Below are 15,558 nucleotides of genomic sequence, written 5' to 3'. Positions count from 1 at the left end.
TTTTACTGACCCATTACAATTATTCAGATGATATCGCCATTCAGAAATAGTATATTAGTTAATGTCGAAGAGCCATATGATTTGAAGAAAATAGTGACATAACATCAAAGTATCAAACTGCATGTAGAATCTTTAGATTGAATAAGAAACAATGTGATAAGAGATTAATTGTAAATGAAATAGATGCAGTGGTTATAATATATGAGATTGACTATCCCTGGCAACGGATAGTCATAATGAACTAAATAAACTAGATGCAGTGGTTATAATGAACTATCCCCGGGAGCGGCGCCATTGATAAGAGATTAACTTAGATGCTATTTCACTGATAAAAAGTAACAGTAATGAGATGTGTAGAAACAGTAGATATGATATGGGAAATCAATATATAAATACTATTTAAATCAGTAGATAAAGATGAGCATAATCCTCAAACCAATCCTATATCCAACACAAATTGACAACTATAATACAGCTAAACTCTAAGTTAGAGCATAATCCTCATTACAAAATCTTGCAAATTTGATTGACAATAAATAACTATACACACAATTCAAAATAACAATGCAAAACAATTACAGAGCAAATGTAGTCCAAATTTCCTAAAAAGATAATGCAAATCATGAAATGATAATGCCTAAACTCATAAAATTTTCTTCGTACATATCAAAGAATTATATAAACTTAAAATTTCATTATCACATTTAAATTCATTGAATTCATAATAGAATGAAAATACATCACACAATTAACACTTTTCCATATATGATCTATCGAAGAAACCTACATCTTAGAATTTCGTAAACTCATTGAAGTCATAATTGATTCACATGTAACTTTAAAAATGTATCAAAACAAGAAACAATTCCAATTTCAGCCAAATCAAAATTGAAAAAAAAAATGTAGAGTTAAATTAAGCGATTAAATAATGCAAATTGATCTAACAAGAAATGAATAAAGAGAAATGAAATAATAATTACTTACACAGTAGTCTTAGAAACGAGCTAGGGTTTGTTTGTTTGTTTGAAAAAAAATATATTTTTTAATAAACATATGAGGATTGGCAAAACAGTGATTTAATTTGAGAGGCAAAAACTAAAGCCCAATATGTTATTACTTATCTAAGTCCAGCCCATTTCATTTGGTCCATACCAACATGCACGTGGCATAAGTGCATAACCATCCTAGTTATGTAGACTAGTATGGTGCATGTGCTATGCACTTATGTTGGGTAAACTCGTAATTAGAACAAAATTATAGGGTTAAAACAGTTATAAAAAAGTAACCAAGAGTCACACTTTTTTTATTATAAATTCACGGTTGTTGGACTGTTGGTGGGAGTAGGATTTTTAAGGAAGTAAAGCATTACTAAGCAGTGTTATCAGACCCAACCCGGGCACCAACCCGGTCTAGGGACTAGGTCACTGGGTCATTGGTCCAACCAGCGGGTTGTTAATTAAATTTTTAATAAATAATAATAGTTATGAAACTATTTGAAATGTGACAAAAACACAAATGTTCGCTATGTAATTGTAGTATAATCATTTTAAAAGAAAGCTCAAACAGTAAGGACACTGCCAAGTGCACTATGAATCTATGCATGATTAAAATTGTTCCATTCTGTGGTACCAAAAGATGGATTAACAACTCCATTAACACCTCCACCTTGACCAACCCAGTCTTGAACATTTGTTGTGAGATCAGTAATTTCATCATCTCCAACAACCCAGTCTTGAGTATTAGTATTAAGATCAGTAACTGCATCTCTATTCTCCTCTTCAACTCTAGCTTCATCTCCACCATCATCATCGTCATCAATGCCATCCAAGACATCTAAAAACATCATCGTTAATAATTTGGAAAATAAAATAGAATGAGCATTTCACAGAGGAATTTTGTCAAACAGTTTTAGCATGAAGGCTTGATTTCAAAACTCAAGTTCAAAAGCACCCTACTAATACGATTAATATGGTTCAAGAACAAAATTAAATGAACAAAAGAGAACGTAAAAGAAAGAGAACAATAGTAACTAATATTTAAATATTTAATAGTGCATGACTGCATGTTTTAAAAAAATTAATGGAAGACATTGATTAATACCTACTAGTGAAGTGTGATGATAGATGAAATCTCCATGAGTGATTATTTTATTTCATGAGTGGCAAGAAGTAGCCAAGAACAGAAGAACTTCATTAACTTCTTATTTTTAGTCCAGCCAGCCCACGTTCTTAACTGCTTATTCAAGACTTTAGTAACCCACCCGGGTTTATAACAACCGTTCGGGTTGCCGGTTTTCACAAAAACCCAGACGGGTTGATGGATTAGCACTAGGTCAACTGCTTATGCGATCTATTCATCAACCCAACCCGATTTAGGGAGCGGGTCACCGGGTCAACCCGCTGGGCCAGGCTAGGTCTGATAACACTGTTACTACAATCAAACTAATTGACTATCCCCGGCAACGGATAGTCATAATGAACTAGATGCAGTGGTTATAATGAACAATCCCGGGCAGCGGCGCCATTGATAAGGGATTAACTTAGATGCTATTTCACTGATGAGAAGTAACAATTGAAGTAACAGTAATGAGATGTACGTGTAGAAATATTAGATATGATATGGGAAAACAATATGTAAATACTTTCTAAATCAGTAGATAAAGATGAGCTATTGTGTTCGGTCCATTCTAGTTGTACATTCATTACTTGGATGCATACTTAGATTGAAATACTATTTCCTAATGAGAGTAGAAGATGTAAAATAATAGATATAATATGAAGAAACAATAATTTAAATGATGAGAAGAAGGATTAGAGAGGGGTTATTCCACCACGCGATTTGATTGGCTATTAGTTAGCTAGAGTTTATGACTATTTAGTACCACGAATTTTCGCTTTTTTTCCTAAATGGTACTCGAATTTTGTTTCTCGCCTATTCGTACCACGAAGTTTCAATTTAGCACATCAGTTAATTTTCCATCCAATTTCACTAATGGCATTAGCACTATTCACGTGAACAGTGTTTTTTCAAAAAATTCAAATTTTGAAAAACAAAAAAAATACTATTCACGTGAACAATGTTTTTTTTAAAAGAATCTTTAATCAATCTTAAAAATTAATTCTTTAATGAAAAATAATAAAAAACACTATTCACATGAACAGTGTGTGTGTGTGTGTGTGTGTGTGTGTGTGTTTTTTTTTTTTGTAATAATCTTTAATCAATCTTAAAAATTAGATTATTACACAAAAAAAAAACAATGTTCACGTGAATAGTGTTTTTTGTTTTCCAAAATTTGAACCTTTGAAAAAACACTGTTCACGTGAATAGTGTTGTGTGACTGTATGAATAGTATTAACATGAATAGTGCTAACGCCGTTAGTGAAATTGGACGAAATTGGATGAAAAATTAACTGATGTACTAAATTGAAACAAATTAAAACTTCGTGGTACGAATAGGCGAGAAACAAAGTTCGGGTACCATTTATAAAAAAATGTGAAAGTTCGTGGTACTAAATAGCCATTAACTCTAGTTAGTTATCAAATCGCTTGTTTTATTTCTAGTGAATACCAAGTCCTATTGGAGCAAATATTCACTAGCATGAGAAGCTAGCACTCTCACAAATCTCTTTGATGGGGTTTATAGTCTCTAGCCCCTTGGTTATGAGTTCTATCTTTAGAAACTCACAACTAAAGGGCTTGAAACTTTTATTGCAATACGACAAATAAACTAAAGACCAATCATCCTCACTTTGCTTCATAAACCCTCTCCAATGGAGGTTTAGCCTTGTTTTATTGGATGTATTTGGCTAAAACAATAAGATAACAATATTAAAATAAAGAGACAATAATTGAATTGAAGAATTAAAGCTTTTATTGATTGGGTTCTAATGGAGGCTGCTACAAACTAAAACTAAATTAAACTAATAATGAGAACTAAAAGAAAGAGAGAGAGAGAGAGACTAAACTAAAACTAAAAACTAAAATTAATGGGAACTCTTTCTTGTTTAGTCTTAACTCTATTTATATAGGAGAGGGTTAGGATTACATTTTCGTGCATGGGCCAAGAAGCTACAACTGTTGTAAATTACTTCAGTGCCATTTTCATCCACTTTTATAACTCTGATTGGGGTAAGACTGAGTCCATTAGAAAGTTGGTTCCGAGCCGGTCATTCTGACATAAAGTAGGCCCAATTCCGAGGTCCAAGTCCAAATATACGACCTGTTGAAATTTGTTAACTTTTTTGTCCCTTTCCTATCCGGATTAATTTTGACTTCCCAGCTTTGAAAAAGGCTTTTCTTCATGATTCTTGGGCTTTAAACGTAGAATTTCCTCAGCCATCATCTTGACTCATTTTCCATGCTAAAATGGTGTCCTTAGTCACCTAATCAGCTTCAAGTCCTGAAATGCATGAAAACATATAAACAATACTAACTTTTATTTATTATAAACACTAGTAAACGGGCACGTGCGTTGCACGTGCTAGCAATGAAAAATGGGGCGGAAAAAATGAAAGGAAAGAATTATGTATAATGTAAAATATTACATATTAAATTTGTCTGAATGAAACTTTAATTAAGGGGAAAAAAAACATTTGAATACGTTAGTTTTTTTTTTTTGTTTGATAATGATTTTTTTCTTTGCTCTGCCATCTTTGCGAATAAATATATTTGAAGATGTATTTAAGCATCGTAATTTAGTTAGTATGTAATTAGTATTGTATATGCCACAAACTTATTTACCTAAAAAATAGATATTATGTTGAGGAAATTCACCTTTGTGCTGCTAGTTGTGTAATTTTCTTGGCCAGGATTTATATGTGATGGAAGAGCATTGTTGGATTCATATGAGTGTACTACCTGTAAGATATAAAATACTACATCATGTTGTGCAACATAATGTGTATTCTTAACTGAAGAATAAAATATCTAAAGAAAAATGCAAGAAGAATAATCTTTTTCTTATTATTGTCTTCAAAATGATATAGCGAATCCATTAGCAAATGTTTTTTTGTCGTTGAATATTTTGGTTTGATTAAATAAGTAAGTAGGTTGGATAGAGGTAGAAAATGTAGCTAGCAAAAAAAACCCATTTTTTTTTTTTTAAAATTTAGAAACGTTTACATTTAAGTCGGATATAATATGTGGACTGAATTGAATGTATAAATAATAGTTTTCGATAAGATGGCTATGTGGTAAGATTGAATGATTAAAATGATGGAGGATTGAATTTTTTCAATCCATTTGTATGGAGGTGCACAGAAGTAAGAGCAGAGATAGACTGCATGATAATAAAATGAAACAATAAAAAACATGATATTAACTCAAACAATGATTTTGAACAAAATTTGCAGATGTGTGCAGTCAAAGAATCTAGATAGAAACGAGCTGTAACGCAAAGCGAAGGGACTCATTTCCCCAATATTATCTTAGTTAAAGGATTTGGCCAAAGGGAGAATCTAAAGCACAGTTGAAATGCATCGTCAGATTAAGCAACAATGGTTATACTACATAGTAGGCGTGAGTGCACTGAATCATGAGGGGCCTTCAAAGAAAGTGTTTGTTTACCATTATCATAACAAACACTATTACATGGCAGAGCAAATCTAGTAGTGTTTTTTTTTTATCGAACAACTATTTATGTAAATTCTATCACATTACTATTACATGGCAGAGCAAATGTAGTAGACATTAGTAGCAGCACCTTTGCGCATTGAGAATAAATTCCAAGAACAAAATATCTAATAACCATAAATAATAAAACAATAGTAAGTTTAGGACAATAATAATAACGACATAGTCCAAGCCATTTCCAGGATTCAATCCTATTACCGTTTACATGCTCCAATCTCAAACTACAACATCAGCAGCATAAAGTGCATTGAAAGTTGGCGATAACAGGTGTTTGACCTCATAAATGCGTACTCCATCCTTTGTATAACTATCAACAAACAGATCCCAAGTCGACCCACAAGTACCAAGTAGATTCTCATGTTCTTCAGTATAAATCTCAGGCCGCAAACCTTCTCCAACTAAAGGTCCTAATAAATCATCCTCCTTCTTGGTTCTCTTTTCACGACTTCGTAGTAGCTAACAGGAGTTGCATTTTGTAACCCCAGAAGTCCAGAAAACACCAACGCCTAACTCCATCAAGAGCCCATTGTGTTTGTTTTTTTTTTTTTTTCAATATTTTGAACAAATCTAAAACACTCATCATAAATTCAAAACAAAACCAAAAAAAAAAAAACGCAATAATTTGGACAGAGTTATTAATTATTCAAACGAAACAAAGAACCCCATCCGCAACCTAAAACCCACAAAACCCCAACGCCAACTCCATCAATGCACCACTTACTTCAATATTTAAACAAAATGAACATACTCCATTGCAAAAACTCATTAAATATTCAAATCAACGCCCAAAGAAAGACAAATAAAGAGAACCCAACAAATTAAAACAAAATGAACAAACCCCACTTGATAAAACAACAAAAAGAAGCAAAAAAACTGAAACTTGGAACAATAAAAGTACCTGGAAGACCTTCTAGGTGGAAGAGAAGACTGTAAAGGAGAATAACTTTTTCCATCAAAGACTTTTCTCGGAGATTAAAACTGAACAACAGAGAAAATAAAACTGTCTCTGGAGAATAAACAGGGCTGCTGTATTTCTCCGCTCACATTCATTAAGAGACTGGGCATGTTTAGTAGGTATATCAAAGTTTCTTGCACTGAATACTGCGATTCTGTTCTCTCCGCTCACATTCATTAAGAATCCTCTTTTATGGCTTCAGACAATGAGCAAATACCGAGCTACGCACAACACAGGCCCCAACTTCACATTTGAACTCGTTGGTAGGAGATTGGAGTCTTATAGAGAGAAGACACCTAGCTATGACCTTTCTTCAATGAAATTTCTCATGATTGCCGCTGAACCAGTGAGACAGAAAACTCTTAAAAGGTTTCTTGAGCTCACTTTCCCTTTCCTCCTTTCTGAAGAAGTGATGGCTCCTAGATACAGTTTGGCTGAAAATTGTGTGTATGTAAGTTGTGCATTCGGAGAAGGGAATCCCATTTTGGTGGATTGGCAAGGCAGGATCTGTTGTGGGCACGCGACTCGAAGTGACCTTGATGTTGATATCAGAATTGTGGATCGAGCTTTTCACATTGTTTGATCAAGAAGTTCATAAAATAAAGCTCATTAAGAGCTTACGCTTGCTGATTGCAAGGAAGCTCACTTAATCCAGTGATTTTGTTCTCCATATTAGAGGGACTTGCCTTTATCCTCAGATTTTTTAGTGTTCTCTTAGCCTGTTAACAAAGACAAAACCAAAGGCATTAAAGTGGCAAGATACTGTTAACCACTCACCAGATAATGAAAAACAGCCAAGGTTACCTTTGCCCAGTCAATATGATACGGATCCCTGACATTTTGGTTGGCAATTAGGAAGTCTACTACAGGTCCAGGTTGTACAATCATAGTAGTTTATACATCTACAATTTTCAACTTAATCAATAAAATTATGTACAGTTTACACTATCTTCAATGTTATCAAATAGAACCTTACCATTATGGTGAGTGACATCATTATTGGCATGAGACTCGTCTGTGGCTTTTCCAGCTTGTTCAGCCAAAATTACCTCTCCTTCATACATGGATAAGATAATAATCCTTATTCCTGAATGTAGTATCCGATCTTCTCCTTCATATATGGGCTCACTGCCATCAGGGCTTGAGGTGTCACTCTTGTGGACGTCCATGTGATCTCTCATTCCACCAGATAAATCGAATCGGCAGATCATTTGTAAGTAGCGAAAAAGCAGTTTTTTCACAATCAGGAGGGGGAGCATAATATTGTTGACTATAGAAATGAATGCCCGCTACTAATTCTTCCTTGGTTTCTGGTAAATCAAAAGGCGTCTGGGAGACAGAGTGAGAAATCAAGGCAGGTTCAGAGTTGAATGTTTTTGATGCTATTAGTTAGCGGCTAAACCCAGCTAATGCAGACTTAGGCGCAGTGGCTACTAAAATAGGTGTAGCCAGAACAGGGTTCCGATCTCTAAATAGATCTGCTATAGGTTCTCGATCTCGATCAAATGGCTTAGAATCTGTCTCTACATCTGGATCTGTAATAGGATATGGAACTAAATATCGACCTGAAATTGGAAGGGGTGCTCTATAGCTTCAACTGATACTGCTTCTAGACTACATCGGCAATGGATCACGCCCATCATCATAAGGGCTTTTCCGTATGGGGTTGGATCATTGGCCCTGGTGATAGCTCCCGCTTGGCTAGGAGTTCTCACTTAAAGCGGATATTCGAGAAATACAACTGGCCAGTCAAGTTCGTTCTAGGTTTATACATGTTCAGGCAATAGCATGATTCTCATTTGATCAAAATATACACTGTTTACATATCCAACCGTACATGAAAGTATAAAACACCTCATCAAGGAAACCGGTAAACAAAGGTGTATGGCATTATGTAAAAATTCTAGGCCAATAGTAGTGCATACCTTGTCGAGAGTCTGTGTTGTAAGGGCATACAGTGGGGGAGCCACCAATTTCATCTTAACAGGACAATCCTCATTTCCAGCAGCTTACGCTTTCCCCATGGCAGCCTGTAAAATGGAGAAGAATGGACGTAATATGGCAACTAAAATTTGGGCAAATAAGCTAAACAAATCATATTAGCAAAAGAAACGAAACGAATTAAAGTCAACAGTATGAGATCATGACCTTGATGTGTAAAACATTGGAACACATGTCCCTCAAGTACCTTAGATCTTTATCACTTAAACCTATAAACCTTGACAGTAGGTATCCCTTGTGCTTCTGTAATACCAAAGTGATTATATATATGAAAGTACCGTAAGATGGATATAATATAGAGGGACTGAAAGAAACAGCACAATAAATGCAATAAAGTTATGCAGATTATTATAGTTTATTATAATACGTATGATAGAGATGGACTTCATGTCTAAATGCAATAAAGTTACAAAAGATAGCACAATAAGTTTTCTTTATAAGAACACAACTAATAATAACAACAAATTAATATAAAATATCTCCATCGCATGATCTACTTTGACACATTTCAGCTTTTGGCCTATAGACAAAGCAAAAGTAAATGTGATTCAAATTAGTAAGAAGAGTCATGTAGAATCGTGGTAAAGGTAAATTTGTTTTGAATATAAGTAATGTTTAAATACCTTGTTTTCTTTTATCTTACGCACCCTTTTAGATGGAGGTCTAATGACTGAAGTCTGGGATGATTCATTCGAATCTTCAGTCGAAATTACCTTTGACAAAAAAGTTGATAGAGGATAAGTGAATGTCTAACTATTATTTAAAAATGGAAACATATAAAAGTGAAACACATACCACATAAGCTTTTCTTTTGTAAGTTTTATCAGTTCTGTTTTTCTTATTTGAGGAGTTAGGAATGTCGGTGGACCTTCGAAAGGAAGTTCTTTGCTAGAAAAAAAAGAACATAATAAGAATAAAGCGTTGAATCAAGGAATAAGCATTTTTTTTTTTGTATAGATTGTTAGTCATTGGCAGTAGGGTAAAAGTAAATGAATACCTTTTCTTTCATAAGAGTTGAGCTGTATTGATGCATGTTGTCAGGTAGTTGGGCTTGGAAGGTATCATTTAGAATCTGTGATGGCTCTGTCACCTGATTGTATAATAAGAGGTAAAATAATAAATATAAGCCAATGATAAATAAGAATAGCAGTGGACTTCAACAATGAGAAAGCTCCCACTGTCGCCTTGATCTGGCTGTCCTGCGACAAACCAATTTGCGCGACCATCTGACCAGACATGAACAGAACGCTTCTGGTACTAAGAAGCTCAGATAGAGCAGCACGAAAATATTGCAACATGTCTTGTCTAAGAATTCGGTAACAGATGGGTTTTTCCGGTTCATTCGGGTTGTCTTATCGCGGTTGAAATGTTGGTTGGATTGTGGAGGAGCAGTAAGATGAAGCGGTTCAGGAGCTTGCTTGTATACCATTTCTAGAGTCGTTTGCTCCCAACTATCGCTACGTATAACAATAGACCCGTGAGCATGAAAGCAAAAGCGGGGCCACCCCTTCTCTCCACATTGCATCGTAAAACACAAATGATATATGAAAGTTAAGATCAAAGTTAAAGAGCAAATAATTGCTTTAAATCCATAAAATGAACAAAGAAAACATAGAAGATAAATTGAAAATCACTCTGTAAAATGTGTCAATACCTATTACCCATAATGAAAGTTAAGAATGATGGCCACAATTCCATTATCGTCCACATGATTAAACTTTATACTCTAGCCATTGATCAAAGATTTTTTTTTAAATCCGGCTAATAGGTGGGATAATAGATCTCCTAAAACCTACGATGACGGATAATAGAGTCCAATAGAAAAACGGATAAGGAAGCATGACCAAGAGAAGAGTTAACAATTTAGAATATCCAACACTTGCACATTGTTGAGAAAGTAGTGATGACACCATTCGGCTGCAATGGTATGACATGGCTCGTTGAAAAATAAATAAACTACTCAATGTAGGCAATTAAGCAGAAGCTGGAGGTAGTCACAACAATGACAGCAAGAACAACATAAAACAATGCAGGTTTAACCAAAGATCCTGCCCATCATTTCAAAACATTTCCATTTAGAAATGTTGCGCTTAGGTACATCCTGCATACCCAACAAAAATCCGAGTAAAGAAATCGGCAACTGTGATGTTAGCATAATACATGCATTGATGGGAGACGTACCTGCCTTAAGAGATGCATATGTTGACGATAGGGACAGAATGGACAATAAGAATCCCCAAGACTAAATGAGAAAAAACCAAATTATTAATTACTAAACCACTACCCCACAGCTTCAAGGAGAAACGTTTGAAACCCTCAACCAATCAACCATATAAGACACAAATAATTAACTAAATTTAAAAAATGAAAGGATAACATCAAATTTGTTAAGGATGTGTAATATATAAATGACTTTTATTAGTACAACTAATATTAGTTTTTAGTTACTTAATACAAAATCTTCAATAACAAAACAATATAAGTAAGTAAGTAACAATTCTCATTTGATCAAAATATACACTGTTTACATATCCAACCGTACATGAAAGTATAAAACACCTCATCAAGGAAACCGGTAAACAGTGTATGACATTAATAGAAAAAATTCAAGGCCAATAGTAGTGCATACCTTGTCGAGAGTCTGTGTTGTAAGGGCATACAGTGGGGGAGCCACCAATTTCTTCTTAACAGGAGAATCCTCATTTCCAGCAGCCTAAGCTTTCCGCATGGCAGCCTGTAAAATGGAGAAGAATGGACGTAATATGGGCTACAGCAACTAAAATTTGGGCAAATAAGCTAAACAAATCATATTAGCAAAAGAAACGAAACGAATTAAAGTCAACAGTATGAGATCATGACCTTGATGTGAAGAACCACTTCCATCTGAAAACATTTTATTTCAATGTCCGTTTGTATTTTTCACCGCTATAGGGTCATGCGCCTCCTAATGTTGATTAAAAGAGCATCTTTAATCTCATCTGACACAGTGGGTACCAGGTTAGTGACATGTGTAGTGACAAATTGATAAGCAAAACACAAACAGAGTACCTTATACTACCAAATAATGAGGGGTGCGAATTGTAGTTACCTCCTTTCCATCTTGACCAACTTCCTTAATCTCGCGAGTAAGTGAGTTTAAAATGGAGTCAGGATGATTCAGGATTAACCTGAATGCCTGGTTAAACAATAACACTTAAATCAAATTGGAAGTCAGTCAACAACGTGACTTTATGGTGAGCATGGTCTAAGAAATACCTCATATGCATGTCCATAATTTCGGTATAGAGGGCAACCATAAGTAAACTAATAGATAACAACCAATAACTACACAAAAAAATTAATTCTATAAACAAAATCAACAATTCATAGATTGAGGCTGCCAAATTGAACAAACTTCAACAATTCATAGGGGCTTTTATGCAGCCACGATGAACCTGTGGCCTGCATCACTGCTGGGCTTTGATTGCCTGCAGACGAGGACTTAAAGGAGGCGTAGAGAACTCATCCAATGGCTGCAACTCTTCAAACTTCGTAAATGTGACCAACACCCTGATAGTAGGAACCACCGGAATAGCAACCTCAACAGGAAAAGTTAATGGTGGAAGATTTGTAGTAAGAACTTCTCTTAGACGACGGATTGCCTTGACCTTGTTTGCGAGAAAATCAAGCAAAGGAAGGAGTTCTTGTGTCTGAAGCGGGAAATTGGGTGAAAGCCAGAGAATACGTATCAATCCTTATTTGTACTCGAGGAAAAAAGGGTTTTCTTGTATCCCTTCCTCTATGGAGTTCATCCCCCTTCGCAGCAATATATACTGAGTGCCTACCAAGTCTGTTTCTGGGAGGCGAATCCCCAAGGAGATCACTGACCTTCTCCTCCACACAAAGTGAACTTCTAGGAGGAAGCAAATTTTTTTGTGTCTCGGGCTTGGCTTCCGGTTTTCTCCATCCACCAAATAAACACTATGCCGATGAGCAATAAACCCATCGAAATCCCATTCTCGGCGTAACTCGACGAAGAATCTATCTTAAGGGCAAGCTCCAATTGACTCTTCTCATCCTCGTCATGGATCACCATAATCACTCTCAGTCTCATTGCAAGACGAGAAAAATTCATCGTCTGTGATAGCTACCCGTCTAGACTTGATGCTCACAACCACGTTCTGCATATCATAAACTTTAGCTTTCCACTGCATATATATATATATATCTTTGCTCATAGCAACTATGCCGATGAGCAATAAACCAATACGAAATCCCATTATCTGGCATTGACTCTGACGAATCTAAACGAATCTAAACCAATATCATAAACTTAAGCTTTCCACTGCCCAAACCATTTCCGTCTTTTCTTGCCTTCTCCAAGTTAAGTGTGGTAAAAGCACTTCCCGTGTCTGAGACATTGCAGTGACTTATTGTTGAACCTATGCATCTTTACCTTGTGTGAGATTATGGAAAGTGAAGCAGGGAAACGAGGCTGAAAGATGAAGAATATGAAAAGCAGACAATAAACATACCCAATCGATGAAGAACAGATAAAGAAAGTTGATGTCTTAAAGAAAGCATCGTTAAGCGCAAACAAATTGGAAACCAAACTTGTTCCCTAAACACAATTTAAAAGTAAAGTAAAAAAAGAATAATCTAACCTATTCCATGTGGAGAGGGATTTTCAAGATGAAGAAGAGATGTTGCTGAATATGTTTTTTTTCTTTGGGAAAGTAGCGAAACGGTTGGTTAACTGGAAACTTTGGGCAACAGATTAGAAGACCATACCTATCTGTTCGAGGTGGAAGTTGGGTAAAAAAGTATTGAATGATAAAGGCACTATTCTGTGACTGGAAGGAAAAAAAAAAAAGAGAAGAAAAAAGTAAGAAATAGAATAAATTTGAAGAAATAAACAAAATTCCTACCTATGCGCTTTAGAGTAGATTTCAATTCATAAATTCAATCAGCAGAGGAATGACAAATTTGTTTTGATTGGAACGACAGAGTTATTTTTGTCTTAAATTCGGGAGGGAGCGAAGGAACGGAGAAGACAAACGAACGGTTTAATTGGGAAACCGCGAAACGGTGTTTCTGTTTTACGAAGATGTTGAGTTTTATAGGCCTATTTACGGGAGCTAATGGCTAATTTACCCTTCGAACATGAACTGGGAAAAATTTCGTGGGTGAAACTTTCAGGTACCCTTGTGATTTAAAAGATTGGTCTAAAAACGGTAATACGGGGACTAATAAATGGGGCAAGTTTTCCCATTATATATAAGATAAGATATATAAGATAATTAGTTTAAATGTAGTGTTATTAAGGGGTTTAAATAAAATTTTAGAAAAACTTGGAAGATGCTGATTGGGCTACGTACAGTCGCCCTCACTTCAAATCACTTCACAGTAACCACATATCGATTAAGCAAGACGAACCACCTACCCATATGATATAACAGAAAGCGGGGAGTTGGAGGCAGGAAGCAGGCCGCTACTCGTAGGAATTGGAGGATACCAGCTTCAGAGGTAGGTTCAGCGAATCGGCGGGGTATGGGCTAGACGAGACGGAGACTATTGGTCCATAGCCCCCTGAGATTGGATATAGGCTGATCCGTGGGACCTTTCAGTGGGATGATCAGTGGACCCTATTTTATACGGGCCGATACCTTTTTAGATGAAAAAAACTGGATGTTCTGCCTTACCCCCACCGAGATCCTTTACAGAGCATCTTTGCACCCTCCCCTCGATGCACCCACAGCAGAAGACACCTCCAAACTGAACTTGGTGATGAAAGTTGTTGGTTCGTCTTTGGTGATCTGTACCTCGAAATAGACCTTAGACAAGCAAATTGGATTCAAATATGAATATGAATAAGAGTATGATACTAGACAACTAGAGAAGAGAGAGGATGACATCCTTTCTAAGAAAGCGGAAATAGTTCACGCTGCCTGTGGAAAGGTCGATCTCTGGATCATATGAAATGCAATTCAGTGGAATTCTAGTGAAAATCACAATCTGAAATCAGAGAATGAAATGGAATTCAATTAGCGAAGATTGGTCTACTGGTCTATGAGATTATTGTTTAGCAAATGAATTGAGAACCTTTCACCTACGATCTGCTCTATAAGACACAAAAATAAGGAAAAATCAAAGAAAGGATGAGGCAACGTAGGCAGTTCTATCCACATCTATTCAACTAGCTTTTGAACCCGTCCTACAAACGGTGCTGTTACAAATAACGTATTTGTTTTGACGAATTGAAAATTTTCTCTAATAATGCAAAGAGTGCAAATATAGAGCTATATAGAAAATAACTTAGCATAAAATATACAATTATACATGGTTTTAAGTCTTTTAACTATGTGGAATCAAGAAATAGCTTAAAATGTCTGGCCTTAAAATGACATGTGATAATTTTTGTGGAATGCTTGAAATAAAACCATACTGTTTGTATGCTCGTATCATTACATTAGATGTGAACTGATTTGGAATTTACTTTTGTGACAATTGGATTAGATATGATACGTGGAACTGACAATAAATTATATTTTCTTTGAGTAATGGGAAAGCAACAATCATATCCCACAGACATTTTTCTTTTACTTTTTTCCCCGTCTTTTTTTTTTGGATCAAATGCAATACATTATTCTATAGACCACTGCCAAAATTTTATAAAAAATTTGATTATCATATGAAATCCCACGCCAGTAAATGGTGTGCACCTTATTGAGTTATGACAATTTGAATTCTAGCCTGTTGATGGGCAATCAAATAGTTGAAAACATATCATATATATTTGATTTATTTTTGGAGAAAAGTACCAATCACCAACTGGTATGAATCAATGGAAAATTCCGACTTAAATCAATAACCAAATCAACAATAGAATCGAAGACATTAATATGAAGTGCACCAATTGTAATGTTCTAATTAATTCTCTTGTGCAATCACCATCTTATGTTATATATAACTAAATGAAAAATGGGTTTGGT

General features: G+C 35.3%; 1 protein-coding gene and 1 pseudogene across 2 annotated transcripts in view; both read right to left on the bottom strand.

The window, feature by feature from the left end:
- Window positions 1–3,848: 3,848 nt before the first annotated feature.
- The window catches only part of LOC147505776 (uncharacterized), a 34,357-nt gene continuing 22,647 nt past the window's right edge, over window positions 3,849–15,558 (bottom strand). The window contains exon 10 of the transcript XR_015193468.1: window positions 3,849–4,399. The gene's annotated coding sequence lies outside the window, so the exon portion shown is untranslated. The remainder of the gene's footprint in view (window positions 4,400–15,558) is intronic.
- Window positions 10,423–15,063, bottom strand: LOC147505777 (uncharacterized; annotated as a pseudogene). Its single transcript, XR_015193466.1, has 4 exons — window positions 11,676–15,063; window positions 11,447–11,565; window positions 11,217–11,321; window positions 10,423–10,829 (listed from the first exon to the last, which is right to left on the bottom strand). The product of XR_015193466.1 is annotated as an uncharacterized LOC147505777 (transcript).

The sequence above is a fragment of the Coptis chinensis genome, chromosome 4 (assembly GCF_015680905.1).
Source record: "Coptis chinensis isolate HL-2020 chromosome 4, ASM1568090v1, whole genome shotgun sequence".
NCBI lineage: Eukaryota > Viridiplantae > Streptophyta > Magnoliopsida > Ranunculales > Ranunculaceae > Coptis > Coptis chinensis.
The sequence above is the reverse complement of the archived record's forward strand: the minus strand, read 5'-3'. Positions and strand labels throughout refer to the sequence as shown.